This window comes from Grus americana, chromosome 17, assembly GCF_028858705.1.
Source record: "Grus americana isolate bGruAme1 chromosome 17, bGruAme1.mat, whole genome shotgun sequence".
NCBI lineage: Eukaryota > Metazoa > Chordata > Aves > Gruiformes > Gruidae > Grus > Grus americana.
In genome coordinates, this window is record NC_072868.1 from 8,167,061 (window position 1) to 8,186,983 (window position 19,923).

The following is a 19,923-nucleotide window of genomic DNA, read 5'->3' on the forward strand; positions in this document are numbered from 1 at the left end:
AGAACGATTCTGCACTAGCACTCAGTGGTGGCATTTGGAAGAAGCTGAAAACATGTCCCTGTGAAGGCTGGCATGTAATACAAAGGAATTCTTCAGAAGTTGTGGTACAGTTAAAAAAACCACATGTGACTAACAGCCTTTTAACCTTTTACCTTTGCTTTGGCCACTACTGTAAGGTTAGACAGAGTAACTGCTCCTGCACGACTCATACAAGAGCAAACATGGGGATGCAAGACTAGAGAGGCCCGGCCCAGCACGCTGTTGCCTGCGGCTGCAGTGAATAACCACCCTATGCAAGAAAAGCGTATAGCTGTCCTGCGGGAGATGCATGCCCTGCAGGCAAAAGTCCTACTAATCGGCTATCAAGCAAAGCTTTCCTAAGCTGGCTGCTCTAGCCAGTAATGCCCCGCGGAAGAGGTCCCTCGGCAAGTGAAAAACAAGGAGAATTGGGGACTTGAGTATGTTCTGATTTTTGCCACCTCTTGAGGAACTTCCTCAGTTCAATGAGTCTTGCTACAACAAGCCCCGAGTTGAAGAAATCTAGCTAAAGCGATTTTCAACATTGTTCTGCCAAGGAGACTAAAACCCCCTGAAATCAAATATATTCGACGCTCAGCTCTGCTGCAGCTCTTTAACATCCCAGACCTTCCCATTTTTCCTTCCTTGCCATGCTAGGCAACACAAATCACGTTTACAGTTCCTTTTGTGTTGTACATGTGACATGGGTTTGCAGTGTAACAAGATTAGTTTTCCCTGTAATCCTTCCTTTGATTGTCTTTTCATCTTTTGGTGTTCTGGAACTTGGATTAATGGGATTGAGATTTATTCCACAAGTCCTGTTTGATAAGCTGCTTTCAAGAATTAGTTGCCTACAAACACATTTAATTTGGAAAAAGCATTTTAATGGTCGCTGAATTATGCAGTGTTATGCCAAACAGACTGTAAGGCCTATATACATACTTGCAGTATGTATGTCTGTAGATACTACTAGACAAGGAGGTAAATAAGATAGGCTTACTCATTTTCAGAGTGTCTAAGATATCTCATGTGGCTTCTCTAGACAGATTTGCAGAGCCTTGGCTGTATGTTTGCAAGCTAACTGACAAATTGACAACGTGCCTTTTCTCATCACGTTTCAAGCACCATCCTTAACTACCCCTTCCATTGGTCCCACACAATGTATTCACCTTGCAATCAGCTTGATCTGGTCCCCTTGTCACTGAATCCCTGTTTAGTTCATAGAAGCTTGATACCAAAGTCATGTGGCAGATCTCAAGGATGACTGGATTCACGCCCCATTTCCAAGGTGAATTTATAGCTATAAAGTCACTGTATGCAGGAAGCCTGGCTGTTCTCATTCAAGACACATCCTTTGCTCTCTACTCCTTTCCTCACGTTACTCAGTGGCAAACCATTTCATGCAACGTATTTTGCCAGTCTATGGCCACCTAAAAGCAAAGTAACTGCTACTGTGATGCATTCCCCAAACTGCAGTACCCATGCCTCTGGTGACACGAACCTGAGCTGAAGCCTGGTCACACATCAGCACGGAGTTGGAGCTGGGAGAAATACAGTGGTGGAAGTGGGCAGTCCCTCCTTTAGCTGTTTGGCAGCTCCTGCTCTGGATTAGGCTGGATGTTGCCACTGTATTTGCACATGGCTTTGGACAAGATACTAAGCACCTCTGAACCCACCTTTTTTCTTTCTAAGAAGAAAATAAAGAGAAAATTAAATTTACAAAGCCATACTCGCCCATCCTGGCAAAGCACATTAGATGTATCGATGCCCAAGCCCGGGGCGCATGCAGCATTTGCCCGGTTTCAATCTCCGGGCCTGCCCTGCGGCGTGACATGCTGCATTGTACTGACACCCACATCGGAACCCGAGGCCGCCCCGCGGTACCGCAGCCGGGCAGGAGGCCTGCAGCCGCGGGGCCACCTCGGGAGGGGAACGGGTGAACCGGCTGCACCCACCCGCCGCGCCCGCCTTCATCCGTCCCTTCACACGAAGCCCGGGCACGGCAGCGGCCCCGGGGCGGGCTGCAGGCACCAAACGCGTGCACCGCCATGACGCGAACGGGGCCAGGAAGCAGCGGCGCGGCCGAGCACGCCCAGCGCCCCGTCCTGCCCTCCACCACGAAATGGCGGCCAGGCCGCCCCCGCTGCTGGGCGCACCTCACGCCACCTCTCCTTTCAGCGGCTCCGAGCCTGCCAGAGCGGGGAGCAGACAACTCAACCCATCACCTCCCCCGGCAACGGAGGCCCCTCCGCGGTGAGGGGAGGGAAGAGCAAGGCAGAACAACCCCCACAAGCACTCCGACCAGCACCGTCCGACATGGCGCCGAGCCCGGCCCGCCCGCCTCAGCATGGGCGGGGCCGGGGCGGGGCGGCCCCTATAAAATGCCTCGCGCGGGGCGAGCCGCCCTCTTGTTCCGGCGTGGCTGAGGTGCGTGTGGGCCTGGCTGGGTTGGGAGGCGGGCTGGTGGGTCTGGGCTTTCCCCTCTGCCCATCCATGGTGGCCCCTCTCTGTCTGAGTGGGCTTCTGGCGGCCGCCGGCGTCATCTTGCTCGCTGAGGGAGCGGCCGGTGCCGCGTGGGCTGGTGACATGGCCGCCTCTTCTGTGCTCAGCCGCGGGGGCCCCGTCCCCAAGAGCTCCTCTCCGGGCTCCTGCGGTGTTTCCCCGATGAGCGGCCGTCCTTCCCGGGGAGCTCTCACGCGAGCTCACCCGCGGGTAGGCGGGTGTGCAGCCGTGAGGCACCCGGGCACTCGCTGGTGGAGGTGATGACAGTTTTTTTCCCCGTCAGAGCGACAGTGTTGATTCTCACTGTTCAAGCCAAATCATGTCTGATGCACCAGCGGGAAGCGCCGCTGTTCCCTGTGCTCTTGCAGGGGCCGGTGCTAACTGTTCCCTTCGGTGTTACTCGCAGGGTGCTGGGCCGATGGGACGCCTGATGTGGTGGGGTCGGGTGTGCAATGCGGGCAGTTGCCTGGTTTGCTCTACCATGCTGGAGCCCTGGCAGATCGGAATGGTAAGTCCTTAAAGTAACTGTGTTTATCACTGGTTTAAAAATATGTGTGTATAGTAGGTATGTTCTTCTGCAAAAGAGTTCCTGAGCTGCTTCTGCAATATTTTATCAAGTTGGTGTCCCTGGAGACTGGACAGGTTTGACCAGTAGCCTAGATGCTGTGGGACTGACAGCAGAGAGGGTTTCCTCCCGCAGAAGCATTGCAGCCAGGTCCTTCTGCCTGGTCTCATTGCTGTTGTGTGCAAGGTGGCAGGTCCAGTGGGGCGAGGAACACACAGCCTGTGATGGGCGGTGGGTCTACGGCTCCCAGCCCCTGGCAGGTGCCCCATGGTCAGAGGTCTGGGAACCAGGCCATGCTGGAGATGGCGAGTGCTCTGCTGTGGCCCTGGTGTAGGCCAGAGCTGGCCTGGCTGGCTGGGCCCTTGGAGGAGGGGGCTGCTGCGGGCCTTTCCGGCCCTGCCCCTTGCTGGTGGGTGTGTAGCTGTGCCCATGGCCTGGGACACGTGGTGTTCATGGCCAAGCAGTTCCTGTGGCTTGGGGTCTGCGACTGTGCGGCACCTGCTGCTGCATGTGCGACCTCCTGCCTTCGCATTGGGAAGGCAGGAGCCTTGTGTGGCCACGAAGGCTGGGCCTGCAAAAGTGCATAAGCTGTTACCTTTGCCTGCCTTCTCTTCTGTTACATCTGTCTCTGTTACATCTGGCTCTGCTGCAGAAACCCCATGCATCAGTGGGTTTTTTTCCTCTATGCTTTTGCAGTGTTTCCCCTGTCCCATGTGCTCATTGAGCATGCCAACCAGCCAGCTCTTTGGGGAAGGATTTGCATGAATTCACTCATTGCCCATGGGTCTGCTGGGGGGTGGTGGGAGTGTGGCACAGCTGCTGTGGGTGTGCAACTATAACTGGTGTAAGTGATGACTGACTTTTTTCCCCATCAGAGCGACAGTGTTGATTTCTCATTGTTCAAGCCAAATCATGTCTGATGCACCAGTGGGGAAGTGCTGCTGTGTCCCACACCCTGATAGGGCCTGGCGCTAACTGTTCCCTTTGGCTTTACTTGTAGGGTGCTGCAAAGGCAGTGGGGGTGCTGAGCCTCTGGGAGACCTGATGTGATGGCTGTAGCTGGCAGTGACCAATTGTGTGATAACAGCAGTTGCCTGGTTTCCTCTGCTATATGTGCTGGTGTGGCAGGGGAGAATGGTAAGTCTTTGATCCACCTGTGTTCACTGGTTTAAAAAAAAGGGGGGGAAAAAAAAAAACCTTTCTGCAAGCAAGTTGCTTCTGCAGTGCTTTGACAGGTTAATGTCCCTGGAGATTTGACAGATGTATAGATTTGAGTATTGTGGCAGAGGCCTTTTAAGTGTTGAACCTGAGTATCAACACCTGTCAAAATATTCAAGTTTCCATCTTTCCTGCAGGGAGTAATACCTTGTCTGTTATTATGGACAGGAAGATTTTTCAAATGTAACTGGTTGCCTTTTAATGTTCAGCTGAAGAGCATCCATCATGATGACTTCAGACTTTTTTTCCCCACAAGATCAGCAATGCTAATGCAAACTTCTGTTTTAACCGGATTGGTTCCATACTTCAGTTCCTCATGTGGCTGTATATTGCAGCTACATTTCCTTGCCTATTGCAGGGAAACTACATATATGCTGCATGCTTTGAGGGCAAGCAGCACTGGAGGGTGATGTCTGCACATATCATAGTGCACTGATTGTGTGGCTCTATCTGATACGCATAAAAGACTTGAGGATCAAAAGTGAAAGAATTCTTGCTTTCAAAAGATCTTAAGTAAATGGCAGAGAGCTGACAGGTTTCAATTAAGGGCATAAGCATAGCTTTTTTGTTTTGCCCCATTTAAGCAGTGTTATAATGAGGTGCTTCTTACAGAGTCAGGGAACTTTTAATCTTTTTTTTTTCCTTTGTTTTGATTTGGGTTCCCCGCCTCTCTGAATGGGAGGTTCTCAATGCTTTGGAGAAGTGTGGATGAAAGTCAGCTTCCAGCAATGTGTCTGTTTGCAACAGAGGGATTGCTTTTGGTGTTCTTTTTCTTCCTTTTTTAAACAGAAGATCAGTGATGTGACATCTTCTGAAAACTTGGCTATTTGATTAGGATTTCACTAATGCTCTAGAAAATCTGCTTAACAAAACTTTACCTCATTGAATAAACAGCTGTTGTCACTGGTTTAGTTACAGCCTTGTCTTGCTGTTCAGGTGCCTGTTGTGCAGCTATCATATCTCCAAGGAGGCTAAAGTCTCCTTGGTAGCCTGCATCTATGAAGAGCATAAATGTGACCTTTCTATATGGCACTCCTGAATTCAAAAGGAGTATGAGTGGTCTGTTGTCAGATGGTGAAGCTGGTAGAGCTGACCAAGTATATTACTTTGGCACCCTCTACTCAGTCAGCTGTCCTGGGTTTTATCAAGTACTACTTTAAAGTCTCCCAAAACACAGTTTTAAGAGCTCATCCTATTTGGAGTGCCTGACAGTGAAAGAAGTTTTTTGCTGTTTGCAGAGCAACCCTTGCTGGCTAGAGTTTTGGGGAAGGGATTTGAAAGCTATATATTTGTTGTTTGTGGTAGAGTGGACTGACAAAATGTTGCCTATTTTCTTGACAGGTTGAGACTTGTCAGAAGTTGTCCTGGGACCTGCTGTGATTTCAGTGTACTAGCAGAAAGCTGTCTTGTGCTAATGATGTCCCTCTCCATGCTGCTGCCCGTGATCCCTTCTCCAAGCTACAGCCTTCACATCACCTTGCAACGGCTCTGGTCTTTTCTCAGAGCTAGGAGGAGTGATAAATTGGTGTCCTGCCACCTTACAGATGGTGTTATTTTTCTTTCCCTTGGTATGAGGAGTTTAACTGTAATGGATTCTGGAACTTGCTGCATGTTTAATGTAATTGGATACGTTTGTCTGCAAGGGCTGCATTCACCACCTGACAGGTCATGTTATCTTAATACATAAAAGTAAGGAAGCTTCTCCTTAGAGCAATTGGCAAGTATGGGAAGATGGCTTTCTGTGTAAGGAGGGGGGGATTCAAGTCTTGGCTCTTCCCTGTCACCCAGAAAGCTTTAGTAATATATGATTGGCAACCTGTAAAGTGGTTAAGGGGCATCTTGTATGCTGCAGTGCAGTCTGTGTTTCTGTACTGTTTAGAGCTATCTTTAATAAAATCTGAGTACTGGGTGAGTTCAGCTAGTGACTGAAATTCTTTTTACACACCTTTAACAGCTAATTTCTGGATCTCCTCGTGGTTTTTTTGGGAGTTGGATGGCAACAGCGTGTCTGTGTATTGGTTGCTTACATGGAGCTGCCTGCTGCCTCAAGCTGGGGGAAAGGGGCATGTCATGGCAGTATGGCTTCTAATACCATGAAGCAGAAGTGCTTAGCTGAGACTTGTGGCTGCTGCTGTGCTGCAGGAAACTACACTGGGGCACAGTTCTCTGTAACAGCTGGGTGCTAAAGGTCAACAACAGGTCTGTCTTTGGGACCAAAGGGAGAGGCGTAGTCTGCACTTCGCCTCTGTCAGGACAAGGCTCTCACTCAGCTTTCCCTTAGATTCTGGATGCAGAACATAACTGAGGGATATTGGCTGACCCTGTAAAAGGTGTGCATTTGCATGTTCCCAGGTAAGTTGCTGTAGCTTTGCAGATTCTTCTGTATGTGAGTCTTACAGAAAAGTGATAGCAGGGAAGGGAGGAAGGGAAGCTGATGTCAGCTTCTGTGAGGATCTGGACGTTGCCCTCAGGTGTGTTCAGGTAGCAGGAATGGCTGCTGCTGGCTGGAGGTTAGTGGCAGATGTTCATTCAGATCTTGCAGCCTTCTGCTGGATGCTGTTTGGCAAAATTCCAGGTTTGCAGAGCAGGAGAATTAAATATGGATTGTAGGGAACCACTAAACAAGAGGAAGCTAAAGGCTTTCCTAATACCGGAGAAAGGCAGTCAAGAGCCCTGGGATGTATTGATTCCTGTACCTGACTTTCATACTCCAGATCAATTGACTGGCCTCAGAAGGGGTGAAAAATCTGTGTCAATGCACCTGTGCTGTGCACTGTCTGAACATGAGGAGTTGAGTGGTGGCAAGTCTGTTCTGCAGGCAGGGAGGAGGCACTGTCTGCTGTGTCCATTAGCCTGGCAGTCAGGAGCAGTGTCTGCGTGATGGCAGTCAAACAGGCCTTGTCAGATGTCTCATGCAGGTCCTGCTTTGGGAGCATTTGTACACCCCACTGGCAGTGCAAATGAAGTAAATAGCCCCTTCAGATCAAGCTGAGGTGAAGAATTGGGGTACGTATTAACCTGCAATGTCTCAGACAGCAGGTTCAGATTCAAACCCCAGCCCTAATGATGGAAGTAGCTGTTTCCCATGTGCTGCTGTTAAGATTTAGCATATTAGGGATGGGGTTAAAAACCAATCCCCATCCAGCCTCAGTGGGTTTCTGAGGAGCAGGGCCACCTGGCACCTCTTGAAGGCTCCTGTGTTGCTAGTTCTGGGCCCATGGAAGCCTGTAACTAACTGATGGGTCATACATGCGAAATACCAGGTGAGCAGCTGGGTGCATGTGCAGGGGCTGCAGTGAGCTAGCTAGCCCAACAGTGATTCGCTTGAAGTAGCTGAAGGGCAAAAGGGAAGCATGGATAACAGGCTGAGGAAATGTTTTAAGGAATGATTTCCTGCAGCATTTAAAGTATTGTATTTTTACTGCCTGATAACAGCCTAATTAATACTCTAACGGATTAGAAGTTATTTATGGCAACTATGAGTTTAGAGGGTGTTTCTGCTACTTAAAAGCATAAAAGTTTTGGTGGTTATGGGAGGGGATTTGGTATCTGAGCTGACAGTGGCCTTTGGCATGTATGTTTAGTAGGAAACAGCAGTGTTGGAAAATTAGCTATTAATCAGCATTTAAAGCAGTCTTCCATTAAACTGGGTAGAGATTTTTCTCATTCAATTAATGTAAGCAGCATAATCTCTTGAAACAACATATTGATGAGGGATCTGAACTGCTGCTAATATAATTAATTTCATAATCTAATAAGCATACCTACCAGCAAGCATACATTAGGGAGTGGAGAGTGCTGGTTGTGACGCAGATGTACCTGAAACAAGTTCTTTGCATGTTTTATTATCTCTCCAAGAAAAGTTGCTCAGGGCAGGATTCAAGCACTGCTGCTGTTGCACATACACATGGGGATGGAAGACAAAACTGTAGATAACTGATCCACTGTAAGTGACCCCTGAATGATCTCTAGTTTGGATGCAGGGACTGGTTGATGGAGGAACTGAACTGCATGTGATGAGCTGAGCGTGGAGATCTCCTCTGGCCTGGCAGCTGTAGGGGGAGCTGTGAGCGTGCGGTGCCCAAAGCTTAGTAAGGGCCAGATGGGGTTTCTGCATCGAACTGTCCATTTGCTTGACTTGTTCTGTGTGTGTATATAGTCAGAATGCTTTCACCTTGTCACTATAGCAGTGTGCTGCAATAAGCCTCTGGACCAGTGGTCATTAGCTTATCTGTAAGGACAAGAAGCATGACAAAGTGGAGACAAACCCTAAAAGTAAAATCTGAACTTGTCAGAGGCTTTTATTTAGAGGAGTAGAGGTGGAGGTCTTCTGTACTCATAGGCTTTTGCTTCAAAGCTTTCATTGGCTGGAGTTGTGCCTGTTGCTTGCTCTGTTCAGTTTTGAATGCTGTGGCTGGGTCACCTCAAAAGTCTTCCCTGTAGCGCTGAGCATAAGCTTGACTTCCTTAGTCTTTTCTCAAAGCAAATGTTAAAGCCGAGGGCTGTCCTCATTTCTCTACTTTGCACAGACTCCCTTGGGTTCATCTAACCTTCTTCAGTGAGGATGTCCAGGCCAGAGAGACTTTTGGAGATGTGGTGTCAGCACTGACTGCACAAAGCAGCAAGGTACATTTTCCATCTCCGATGGTGGCAGGTGTCCCTCCAGCACGCTGAGGAGGCTCGGCTGGTGCATGAGGGTGGTAGGTGTGCAGATGCAACCCCACACGGTGCTGCTTGCCCAGATGGATTCCCTGAAGCCCGTTCCTGAGAGCCACTCTCTGAAGGTGGGGCAATATGTCAGCACCCAGGGGCTGGCCTGGAGTAGCACACACGCTTTCTGCTCCACACATGCTCGCATTTCCCGCTGTGGGTGGCCACAATGTCTTCAACAGCCTACTGCTGCTGGTTCAGGGCTGCTCTTTAATTGAAAGGGTGAGGCTTGTGCTTTTGATCCTCCCACAGATACTGGAATGCTTGCACATTGGTCCAGGATAGAGCCTGGCCCGTAGGCAGCAGCTAACTTCTGGATACCATTTCTCAGTGAGAAGAAATACTTAGCTCTACCTCTGCCCTTGTTTAGCAGTCTGCAGTATGTGCACTTTGTGCTGTACACCTGCAGCAATTGTAGACATTCTTACCCCCACCAATTTTCCCAAATCCAGCTGCAGAATTTAACGGCCTGCTGATGAAGAAAGAATGGTTGCAAATGGTTGCATACCATCTGCAGGCTGACCAGAGTGTTGCTGTAGTTGTTACACGTTACACTGGCTTAGTCTCCATTCATGTTTGCAAGAATTTTGTCTACCATGAAGAGATGAAAGCTTACTTTTTTCCTGAGATACAGCACTCACGGGGAAAGGTCTACCTTGAGAGTGAATCCATTTTTCAGTGCATGTGGATCAGGTCCTTGACACCAGCAGTTCAAAGCAAGCTTTTCTCTGAGTATTCACTGTCACTTTTTTACAGCAGGATATTTGTAGGTGCAATTTTCTTGGAAATCCACAGAAGAGGACTGGAAGTGTCTGAGAAGCTTTGTTAGCAATTTATGTTGCTGTGGAAATACCTTAGTAGGGGTAGGAAAACTGCCTGGAGATAAAGGTGTTTGCCAGAGGTGCTAACAGCAATGTGCATTTCTTGTTGGTTCTTCACCTAAACCTGCACATCAGGCACATGCTTCACAACAGCTGCTGTTGTGCCATGAGGGTGACATATGTGTTGTGCTGCTGTTCATGATTTCCTTCTGTAAACCCTCTCTGTCACTCCTCTGAACTATGACACAAATGCCCTGCCAGTCTTTCCTCTGATCCTGGATGATACGCTGGGTACCGAAGCGGTGTTGAAGTTCTTGGGTGTGAGGTTGCTGGCTGTAAAGACAAGTAGCAATGTCAGTGGGGGTAAGAGGGATGCTGATGAGGTCTCACATCTCAGAATGAGTTACAGTGACCTGGTGAATGAATTTGCATGCAAACCTGGCTTTTTTTCCCCCCACAGAGCTGACCAGGTAGATCTGCTGTTACATAGCCCTTTGGCAAATGGAAGGCTTGGTGAGGAGGGGTCAACTTCTGAGTCATCTTGTTAGTTTATAAAGCAGATACAAATCCACCCTTTGCCACTGTTTTCCTGGCTTTTTTTTTTTCCTCCCTGCCCTGGAGAAAAGTACTTACAGGAATAGAGCAGAGCAGGAGGGGAAGCACAGATGGATTTCCTCAGTGACAGAAAGCAGAATCAGGGCTGTGTGTGACTGCCAGACTAGCGGCACAGCTGCTGGGTGCAGGGTTCACTGTACTGTGTGGACTGGATGCAACAGGCACAAAGGATGTCACAGCCTGTGGCCTGAGAGATGTGATACAGCCTTTTACTTCCAAGCAGCAAGTGGTGTCTCTCTTACTCTGTGTTGCAGGCTGCTGGAAGTGGCATTGGTGGGTTCTCCCCCCTGTTTTTGGGGGTTTATTTTTGGTGTGGGGTTTTTTTGTGGGTTTTTGTTTGTTTGTTTTACTTTAAACAAAATGGACAGGTCAGAGGAGCTGCCTTCTCCCTGTCTGAATTGTGACAGGGAACCTGACAAAGACACCTATCCACGGATGACCCCAATGATTTTCCCTCACACTGAAAAGGAAAGCTCACCCATACCTGGGTGTTGTCAGATACTCCCTCTGTCTGATGATGGGAGTCTGTCTATCCATCACAGCATTATTGTTCCCTCAGCTGTGGCTCAAGAGCTGGGAGGAGGGACATATAAAGCTGCATGGGAGGTCTGCAAGGCTAACAGAAGACAGGAGCTCTCAGGCCTTCAGGAATGCATCCCTGGGTTCAGCCGTGGGTGAGAAGCTTGTTGGCGAGTTTGTTTCCTGTAGGTTTGCCTGATCCTTAAACCTATATAGAATCCCTGAGAGATGGTGGGGCGAGTAGCCCTGTAGAGAGAATTGTAGCGATGGAAGCGTTAGGAGGATCTCGCAGGGTTTATTCATCTTCATTTCCCTCATGCTGGGAGCACAAACCTCAGGAGCTGGAACAGTCGGAACAGGCTCCCTGTCCTGTGAGATCTGTATGAGTGTGCACAGTGCTCTGGCTCTTGGCTTCTGCAGCTGTAACTCATCCAAGTTGCTGTCAAAGTTAGTTGGGAGTTGTCTAAAGCAAATCAGTTGGCAGTCTTAACTTTTCTTGTAAAAGCAAAAACTGGGTTTGGCCCCTTTGGACCATGTTGCAAAGGACTGTGTACAACTGGACTGTGTAATCCTGGTAAGAGATGTTACTTGGGTCAGCTCCTGTGTTTTTATGCTACTGCGATCCAGATTTATGCTGGTGTAATGTGAGAGCCCAAGTGGAAACTCCATAAGAGAGGATCTCTTTAGGAAGCTCAGCAGCTGTGTAAACCTCTGGATTAGAAGAGGGCTAAGAAAAATCTTCTTTTACAATAGTGATTCTGGCCCCTTAGCAATAGCCTTATCTTCACATTGTCTTATTCAGAGATCTGTTATTATCAGAGCACGAAGCATGTGGAGGTGGAAAGATCTCATGGGGTGAACTTCTTTTGCTTTGTTTTTGCCTTCAAGGTGGTGGTTAAAGGAACAGCAGTTATGCAGTTTTTCCCATAGCTGAGCTTTTTGTGCCTTAGTCAAGGCAGTGGTTGTGGGTAGGGGGGTTGGTTTCATACTGAATGTTGATAACATCTTTTACTGGGCAAATATAATCCCTGGGGGGTTTCCTGTGGTGGCCTCTTCTGTCTGGTCCTAGCTCACTGAGGGTACAAATAAGCTGTAGCTCTTAGTCTGAACTCTAACACCTAACGCTTTCAGTTCTTTTCAGTTTTTGGTGTTCAAGGCAGTGAGTCCATTGGAAAAGGGAATGAGTAGTCTGAAGCGAGTCCTATAACTGATCTGTAAGGCAAGAAGCAAAACTGACTTTCAGACAACTTCTGTCCAACAGACTGACCACATAGGCCAAATATTGCCTGCTGAAAGGTGTCATCTATTGTACATCTAATGTGCATTGTCAGTCTGTTTGCTGTTGCATGGCCAAACAAGTTATTTAACAGAAATATAACATGGAAACTGGTAATAGCTCAAGTGAATTAGGTACTTGATTATCTATGTATCTCTGCATGAACAGTGCGAAAGACCTACCAGGAAAGGGTACGTGTAAGGGTGAATTTGAGGTTGACCAGGAAGTAATTGAAGCCAATTGTGTGTTTAAGTGTCTATGATTGACCTGCTTATTGAAAGTGTTCCTTCTATATTGATGGAGATCTGAGATACAGAAAGGGAAACAAAAGGACGTAATTAATCTCCAAAAATATATTCCAGATTCATTGACTGGAATGGGAGTGAATGGGCCGTGGGTGTCAGAAGAAGATGTTGCACTGACATCCAGGGAGACTAAGGCTTCATCAGGCTCTCTGTCACAAGGCTGTATGGAGGTGGAAGGAACCGTGCAGTTGTTATGAACTGAGCTGAAGTCACCAATTCAGTTCAACAGGGCTGGCAGAAACTGTCAGACTTTTTGCCATAAATATTGATTTCTGAGTGTCTTGGCCATGGCCGTTAAAATCACCATGCCCAGCCCCTTCAGCGAGGGGATGGCATGTGAGCAACGTCCAGCGGCTGCAAGCTGGCTGCGTGGACGGGGCCAGGCATCAGAAAAGCTTATGTGGATCATTTTTCGTTCATCTCCCTTTCCAAAGCAGTGAGTATCACTGTGGGTTCAAGACATGATTATCAGCATCACTATAATTTTTAGAACCTGAATTTCAGACATGGAAGTTTCCTCATGACTTAGATTTGTGGTGCTTGTGAGCTGCTTTTGTGTCTCCCTTTCCTTTGGCAATGTTGAATACTGTTAAGCATTATATTCATTATCACCAGAGATACAAAAGGAATATTCAGTGATAATATTAAGGTGATTTGGGCTTATAATGCCAATTTCTTGGACTCATTAGGAATGTTATTAAAAGTCCCTTTAGAATATCATTATTTAAAGTCTAGTGACCTCTTCTGTCATCCAGATGTCTACTCCTGGCTGTTTTCTTTAAGGCGGTGAGTCAGTGTTGATAGCAATGCTATGCTGCAGATGGAACAGAAATGTACACCATTTCTATTCATTTTTAAAGTGACTTGGCAGGGTCACATAGGTCCATGGAAATATAGTTTTGGAAAAAGAAACCAAAAAAGCTCTTAGCATGTTTCTGTGATGTGTTAGGATAAAATCCTGGTCCAGCTACTGAACAATAGTAGCTCTGGGTCTTTTCTGCCCTGCCCCTTGCTGACCAGCTTGAGGGAGTGAGAGGATTGCAGATCCTGTGAGTGTTCCATAGTGGCCATACGCGTGCAGGGCTTTGCCACTTCCCCTGCCATTAGTTCACTGTCCCTGTGGATCTGCTGGGGGAGGTGGGAGTGTGGCACAGCTGCTGTGGGTGTGCAACCGCGTAACTCCTGGGGACCCGCTGGTGTAAGTGATGACTGACTTTTTTCCCCATCAGAGCGACAGTGTTGATTTCTCAGTAAAATCCCATGGGCTGCAGAAGCAGGAGGCAGTGAAGGGAGGGAAGGCTGCTGCTGCCTGCTGCTCCTGGAGCCATTTCACAGCACGGCATGGGCTGCAGGAGCAGCGTTGCTGGAGGAGGACACAAAGGTGCAAGGGCTGAAGGAGGAGGCAGCTGGTGAAAGCATGAAAATGGAGCTAGTTTGGGAGGAATCTGAAAAGGGAGGACTTAATGTGGGAGAGGGTCATGTAGCTTGCGGAATTGATGGAGGATTTTAGGTATTGTGTTCTTTCTGCTAAAGACTATGCTTTGTCATGGGGTTATTCTGAATTTAAAAGATGCCCGTAAATCCTTTGTAGAGTCAGGTGTCACCCTGGGCCTTCACAGACTAGGGGAAAATTCCAGGTTCGACTTGAATGCAAACCTGTTCAAGGCTTTTATTCTGCTTAGGGGAAGGAATATGGCTTACCTTGTTCACAGGGTCAGACTCGCTCAAATTGTTCCTTTATTTCTCTTAGGAAAAGAAAACTGAAAGTACCAGGTTAGAAAAGTTGGCTGGTTTCCTTTTCTTTGGGAAAGCAAAAGACCCAGAGAGAAAACCACTAAAAGCTTTTTATTAAAGTATTTATCTTTCCTATTTTCTAAATAAGACTTCTGGCCACTTTGAACCTTCTCCAGCTTTCATTAAAGATAATAGCTTTTTAATGACCATGAATTTGTTTCCTTTATGCCCTGGGGTGAGTCACAGCCTTGCTCTCTATGGAGAGACAGTATGTGATGGAGTTGTGTAGTGACTTTTGGCAGAAGAGACAAGACTAACACCCATGTTCGCTGTGCCTATGGCCACATCTGAATGAGAGGAGTGGGACTTCCCTACTTCTCTTCTAGCCTGACTTTCCCCCATGGTCTTGTAATGCAGCATTATATATGAGAGAGGCGAGGGCAGAATAAGCAGATCACACTTCCCATGTCCTGGAGTCTGCTGGAGATGCTAGTTTTGCGATGTTGAGATGAAGCCTTTACCTCAGCAATACCTCAAGAGAGCCTGCGTCTTGGGGACAAAAGCGGTGAGCTGAAAACCAGCAGGTGCTTTGGAGCTAGCTGGTCATACAGTAGGGCTCTGGAGAAGACTGCTGCCCTCTGCTAGTGCCCTCTGTGCACTCCGTCTGGGAAGCCGAAGTGGTTCTCCTCTTTGCAGCCTGCTGAGGGTGAGTTTTACGAGGGCGGCAAAGGCACATCTGCAGAGGTGTGCAGCAGTTGCTGGGCTCCTGAGCACATGCAGAAAAGTCCAGGTCTAACAAGAAGGGTGTTTTTTTTCTTCTGGATGAGATGCTTTTTGGTCCCTGGGTCAATAGCCCAGTTCAGGTGTGCTGGCCAAAACTCCCTTCAGTCCTAATGAGATCCCATCCCTCTGTATAGGACTGTTCCTGGGTGGGCTTTGCTTGCAGGTGGAGTTTAGGACTATTTGTTTCTGTGTTCTTCTCTACTTTGGCAAAAGGCAGAAGAATCTCAAATACATGGACTCATAATCTGATTTTTCTTCAGATTTTCTTCAGGAAAATTTCTGAATCTTGCTTGTTATCAACTCTTCTCCCATGTATCTGTGTGCTAAAAACTATGAGATGTGTACAGAAGGGGAATGCCATTTAAAGCTCTTTTCACTTCTATTCTAAGATCTAAAGGACACTGTGAAGGAGAGAATCGCAGTGCAGGGTTTGAAACTCCACCAAGTAAAGCAGTGTTAGGATCCCTGCAGATGTATTCTTTGCTTACTGGTCTTGATAAAAGAAAATTCCACCTGAATCTTTTCTCAAATAAGCCTTTTTTTAAGACTCAATGGTTAGTCCTCCTCCCTTTCCTGACCCCCCAACACTTTTTTAATTATGGCTTTCTGCACAGGGTGCCTGGGGTAAGCAGGCAGACAGGCTTTTTAAGAAAGCAGGAGCAGATGTGAAAGTAAATCAGCCAGCTCCTCTAGTCCTTACTATTATTTTGAGTTTGTCAAAAGAAAAAAACCTTAATTCTTGCATTAGGATATTTTCACATGAGACTCTTTTTGTCAGCGCTAAGACCTTGTTATCTGCCCGTATGAACTTGTTTTCATCTTGGCCTTAAGTGCATGAATTCATATAGTGTCTGGGGTGCATGGGAAAGCAAGACCACATCCGCAGCAGCGATTTCTTTTGTTGTCCAGGGTTATCTAACTTAAAGAAGGGCTTGAGAGAGGCAGGACCTGTGAGGTGAGCGGGTGAGGAACTGGATGTTAGAAATGCAGCTGTGGCAGAGAAAGCACAGCGGAGGAGCTGCTGCGGCAGAGGCTGGGATGGTGGCACCTCTCCCCAACTCAAACTGCCAGCCCCTCCTGGCAGGGTGGTTCTTCAGCCTGCAGGAGAGAAGATTAAGGGAGAATTCAATGGAGATCTATAAAATCCCAAGTGGCCTTGAGAAAGTAAATGAGAATTGATTGTTCCCTGTCTCTTCCAATACAAGAACGAGGAATTCAAATTAAATTAGCTGATGGTAGGGTCAAAACAACTTCGTGCCCTGTGTAGTGTGGCATTCTGCCAAAAGAGACTGTGGGTGCTGAAAGTTTACCTGGGCTCAAATGAGATGGGAGAGAATTTGTATAAGACACAGACTGAGGCACAGGCACCACCTATTAAGAAATCCTGGAGGTGAAATTACCAAAAGCATGAGGGCATTCTGGGGAAATGCTACTATACATCCAACCTATTTTATATTCCTCCTGGGCATCTCACAGTGGCCACTATTGAAGACAAATACTGGGGGGGAGATAGGTCTTTGGTTTGACCCAACGCAGCTTTTCTAGAGGGTGAATAAATGCTTGGCTTTTTAGGAGCAGCAGTCTGAGCTCAAATCCCAGTTTCTGCTCTCTGGTATGGTTAGATCAGCTCTGAGAAGGAGTAAGAGGACACTGTGCACAAGCTCGTGCGAAGGACGACTTTGACCTGTCTTAGGAAAGAGCTGTGTGCGCTGAGCTCTCTGAGAGTTGGGGCTGGCAGAACTAGAACAGCATCCTCAGGGCCTAGGGCAGAATGAAGGGTTGAGATGCTTCAAAGATTCCCTACAGCCAGGGCATGGGGAAGGGAGGTAAACACTTGAGTGAAAGAAACAGTAAAACCTCAGGTGAATGGCTTCAGTGGAATACCCAGGCAGGGTAAATCCTCAGAGACAGCCAGGTGTTTCTAGCATGTGTTCCCTGCTTTTCCTGAGCTGGAGGCTTTTTTTTTTTTTCCTATCTGCTACACAGAGGGAAAGATCTGGGATGGGAAAACATTCAGCAAACTACAGAATCAGATAAATGCCATGAACACAAAACCATGGCAGTTGCTTTGGCCTTGGCATGAGGCCAGCTTGCCCCTATTCTGCCTGATCAGTCAGGCACAAGCACAACGGACAGTTTGAAAGGGAGAGTTAGTTAAGAATAGCGTGGGGCAGTTCAATCTCTCCTTGGATTCACGTTGGTGGTCCTCTCCTCTGCTGCACTTTGTCTCCGGTTCAGGCAGGCAGGGTGTAAGAACAACCACTGCTGCTCAGCCAGAGCAGCAGCAGCCTGAGGAGCAAGAGGAAACATAGGGCTTGTGTCTGAATATAAATACTGCTGAAAATGAAACAGCCTGTTTCAGAGGGTACTGGAGCATCATTTCATGAAGGGGAATATCCCCAGAAGCAGGATGATGGGATAGGAAGAAAAGGATGGAAGGTTTTTACATAATTATAATTTAGGAGCTCAGCTTCCAGAGGGTGGAGGGGTGACAAGAGTTGGCATGCAGTTTTGATTTGTACAAGTGCTGTCAGTGGTTAGAGCAAAGTCCCTCGTTATCAACTATCCCAAAAGGTCTCAGCCTTTTGTGGGGTTTCCTGGTTTTGGAGTTTTACTGCCTCTATCTGATTAGTTAGTTGTAGGAAGCTTGTTCATTTGCCCCAGCTTTTCTCTGGAAACATTGTTGCTGAGGGTTTCTCTGCAACTGGAATTTCTCCTGTGCTCCTCTATTCCCAGCAGGACGTCTGTTTAGGACCACGTGTGCTAGAACTCCTGCCAGCAAAGCCTGGAAAAGTGTGCCCTTGTGTGCTCTGGGTGTGAGATAGGAAAGGCAGCAGACCACAGAACAGACTCTGCTGCAGAAATTGATTTTCAAGTTACTACCTGTTCACAACAGCAAAAGTGTAGGTGGACCTTTGCCTTCTTTTGGACAAGTACTGTTGCCATTGCTGTTGATTTGTGTCGTGTTCTGGAAAGCTCGTGTGAACATGGTAGTGCTTCTTGGCGAGATATAATGAACAAACAGAGCATCCCTTGTGGTAGCCTTGGAGAAGGGTTTGAATGAGTGGCAGACAGCTCTCCTATGACCTTCACATACCTGTAGAAATCAGCTCCAAGAAATCAGATCACTTGGTTGGCTACTTTCCTTCTGTGCTTTTACAGACTTGGCTGTGACAACGGAAAGTAAAATCAGATACTGTACACCAGAACTTTTTTTTCTTTTGTCCTGCCTACCCATAGCTCTGCTAGGTTCCTTATTGCTGGAATGCACAGGAATCCAAGTCCTGCACAAGGGACATAACATACAAGGGACTGTACAAACACAGAACAAAGAAAATACTGCTATCCTAACACATTTGCAATGTATGTATAAATTATCAGGTGAAAGGGGCATAGAGGCAAATACTTGGGAATAGGGTGAATCCTATTTTTAAATCTGGTAAATCCTATCTAGGCTACATAATCTTTGGGGGGGGAGTCATGGCAAAATAAAGTTTAAGAAGGGGCTGGTATTGGACAGCATTCCATGGATGGGTGGATCAGCCTGTGGTGCAGACAGGGACACTGATTAACTATCCAGAGTAAAAGTGAGAGTAAGCTTCCCTTTGTCCCTTGGAAGGGACTTTCCATCTGCGACATCCTCCTGCCCCTCAGAGTTAATGAAGGGAGCAGGAGGGCCTCTGGGAACTGGGTCAATGGCAGCTCCAGCACAGTGCAGCTTAATTAAGCAAAGGGAAATGAATGAGAGGGCAGGAACCCTGCGTAGCCAGCTGGGAAAGCAGCTGGGTTTGAACAAGATGATAAAGCTGCATTTCTAGCTGCCTCTTGGCATGTTCCCCATAGGTGGGAAGACACAATCTCCACTGTGAAGGACAGCTCTGTAAGCTGTTCTGCTGCTGAACCTCTCTTTGTAACATGGACTAGCCATGTTTCCTTTCTGTAAAGCACACTTTCTTGGCTCCAACATTTCTCATAGGGCCAACAGTCCTGCTTTTAGACTTAGCAATTGTCTTGCAAGAAATCTGTTGGTGGGCTGATGTGGTCCAGCATGGCTTGGGCCATGTTTTCCTTGGCTGCTTTAACATTACCACCTTTAGACCCTGTCAGTGGAAAAAAAAAGAAAAACCAACCAACCAACAAACCCTAAAAAATCCCCAGGGCTATATCAAACCAGAACAAGGGAGAGCTACTGCTTTCAGACCGGGAATGGGAGATGAGCAACACAGTTTGCTCTGCTTTCAGACCGGGAATGGGAGATGAGCAACACAGTTTGCTCCCAAGAGCTTTAGGTGGGGGTGGATTGAAATAAACCCTATTGGGATGTCTGGACCCAGATCCAATTTTCGTAACAGCACAGGGTCAGTCAAAATTGCAGTCTTTATGCAGATGCATTGCTTTTTAAAGCTAATTTTCATTCAGTCAGTTTTCTGTGTCTCAGAATAACATGAATGTGTTCCTCCTACCCCAACAATTGTTGGCAGAGGGACTTGGAGCATGGCAGCATCAGTGCTGGCAAAAGAAACACCTGGGAAATGTTCTCTGTAACTGCCCCTCAGTTAATTGTGCAAGAGCCACACAAGCCTCTGGTTTGTGTTGACTAATTAGGTGAGTAATGCAACCTCCTTTTGAATGTCCTTCCTGTTCTAGATCAAGAATGATGCATACATTGATCAAATGACTTACCCGTGGTCACATAGTGAGTGACTCATTGGCAGAGGCAGGAATTAACTCCTGGTATCACTAAATTCCTGCTTCCTAGACCCCATGGCCTCTTATTTCTAGTGCTCTTCTCTTTCCTCTCCTGGCCTTTTTGCCTCTTGCCCACTGCAGGATTTGTTACATGTACGATTTCCAAGG

General features: G+C 47.4%; 1 long non-coding RNA gene and 3 other non-coding genes across 4 annotated transcripts; all 4 read left to right on the forward strand.

The window, feature by feature from the left end:
- Positions 1–2,331: 2,331 nt before the first annotated feature.
- LOC129214439 (uncharacterized) lies at positions 2,332–6,214 on the forward strand. Its single transcript, XR_008579692.1, has 4 exons — positions 2,332–2,445; positions 2,927–3,028; positions 4,086–4,222; positions 5,645–6,214. It is a non-coding gene; the product is annotated as an uncharacterized LOC129214439 (long non-coding RNA).
- On the forward strand, positions 2,768–2,856 carry LOC129214460 (small nucleolar SNORD12/SNORD106). The gene has a single exon (XR_008579695.1). It is a non-coding gene; the product is annotated as a small nucleolar SNORD12/SNORD106 (small nucleolar RNA).
- Positions 3,924–4,014, forward strand: LOC129214459 (small nucleolar SNORD12/SNORD106). Its single transcript, XR_008579694.1, has one exon. It is a non-coding gene; the product is annotated as a small nucleolar SNORD12/SNORD106 (small nucleolar RNA).
- Positions 6,215–13,741: 7,527 nt separating the features above from the next.
- Positions 13,742–13,824, forward strand: LOC129214461 (small nucleolar SNORD12/SNORD106). The gene has a single exon (XR_008579696.1). It is a non-coding gene; the product is annotated as a small nucleolar SNORD12/SNORD106 (small nucleolar RNA).
- Positions 13,825–19,923: the final 6,099 nt, after the last annotated feature.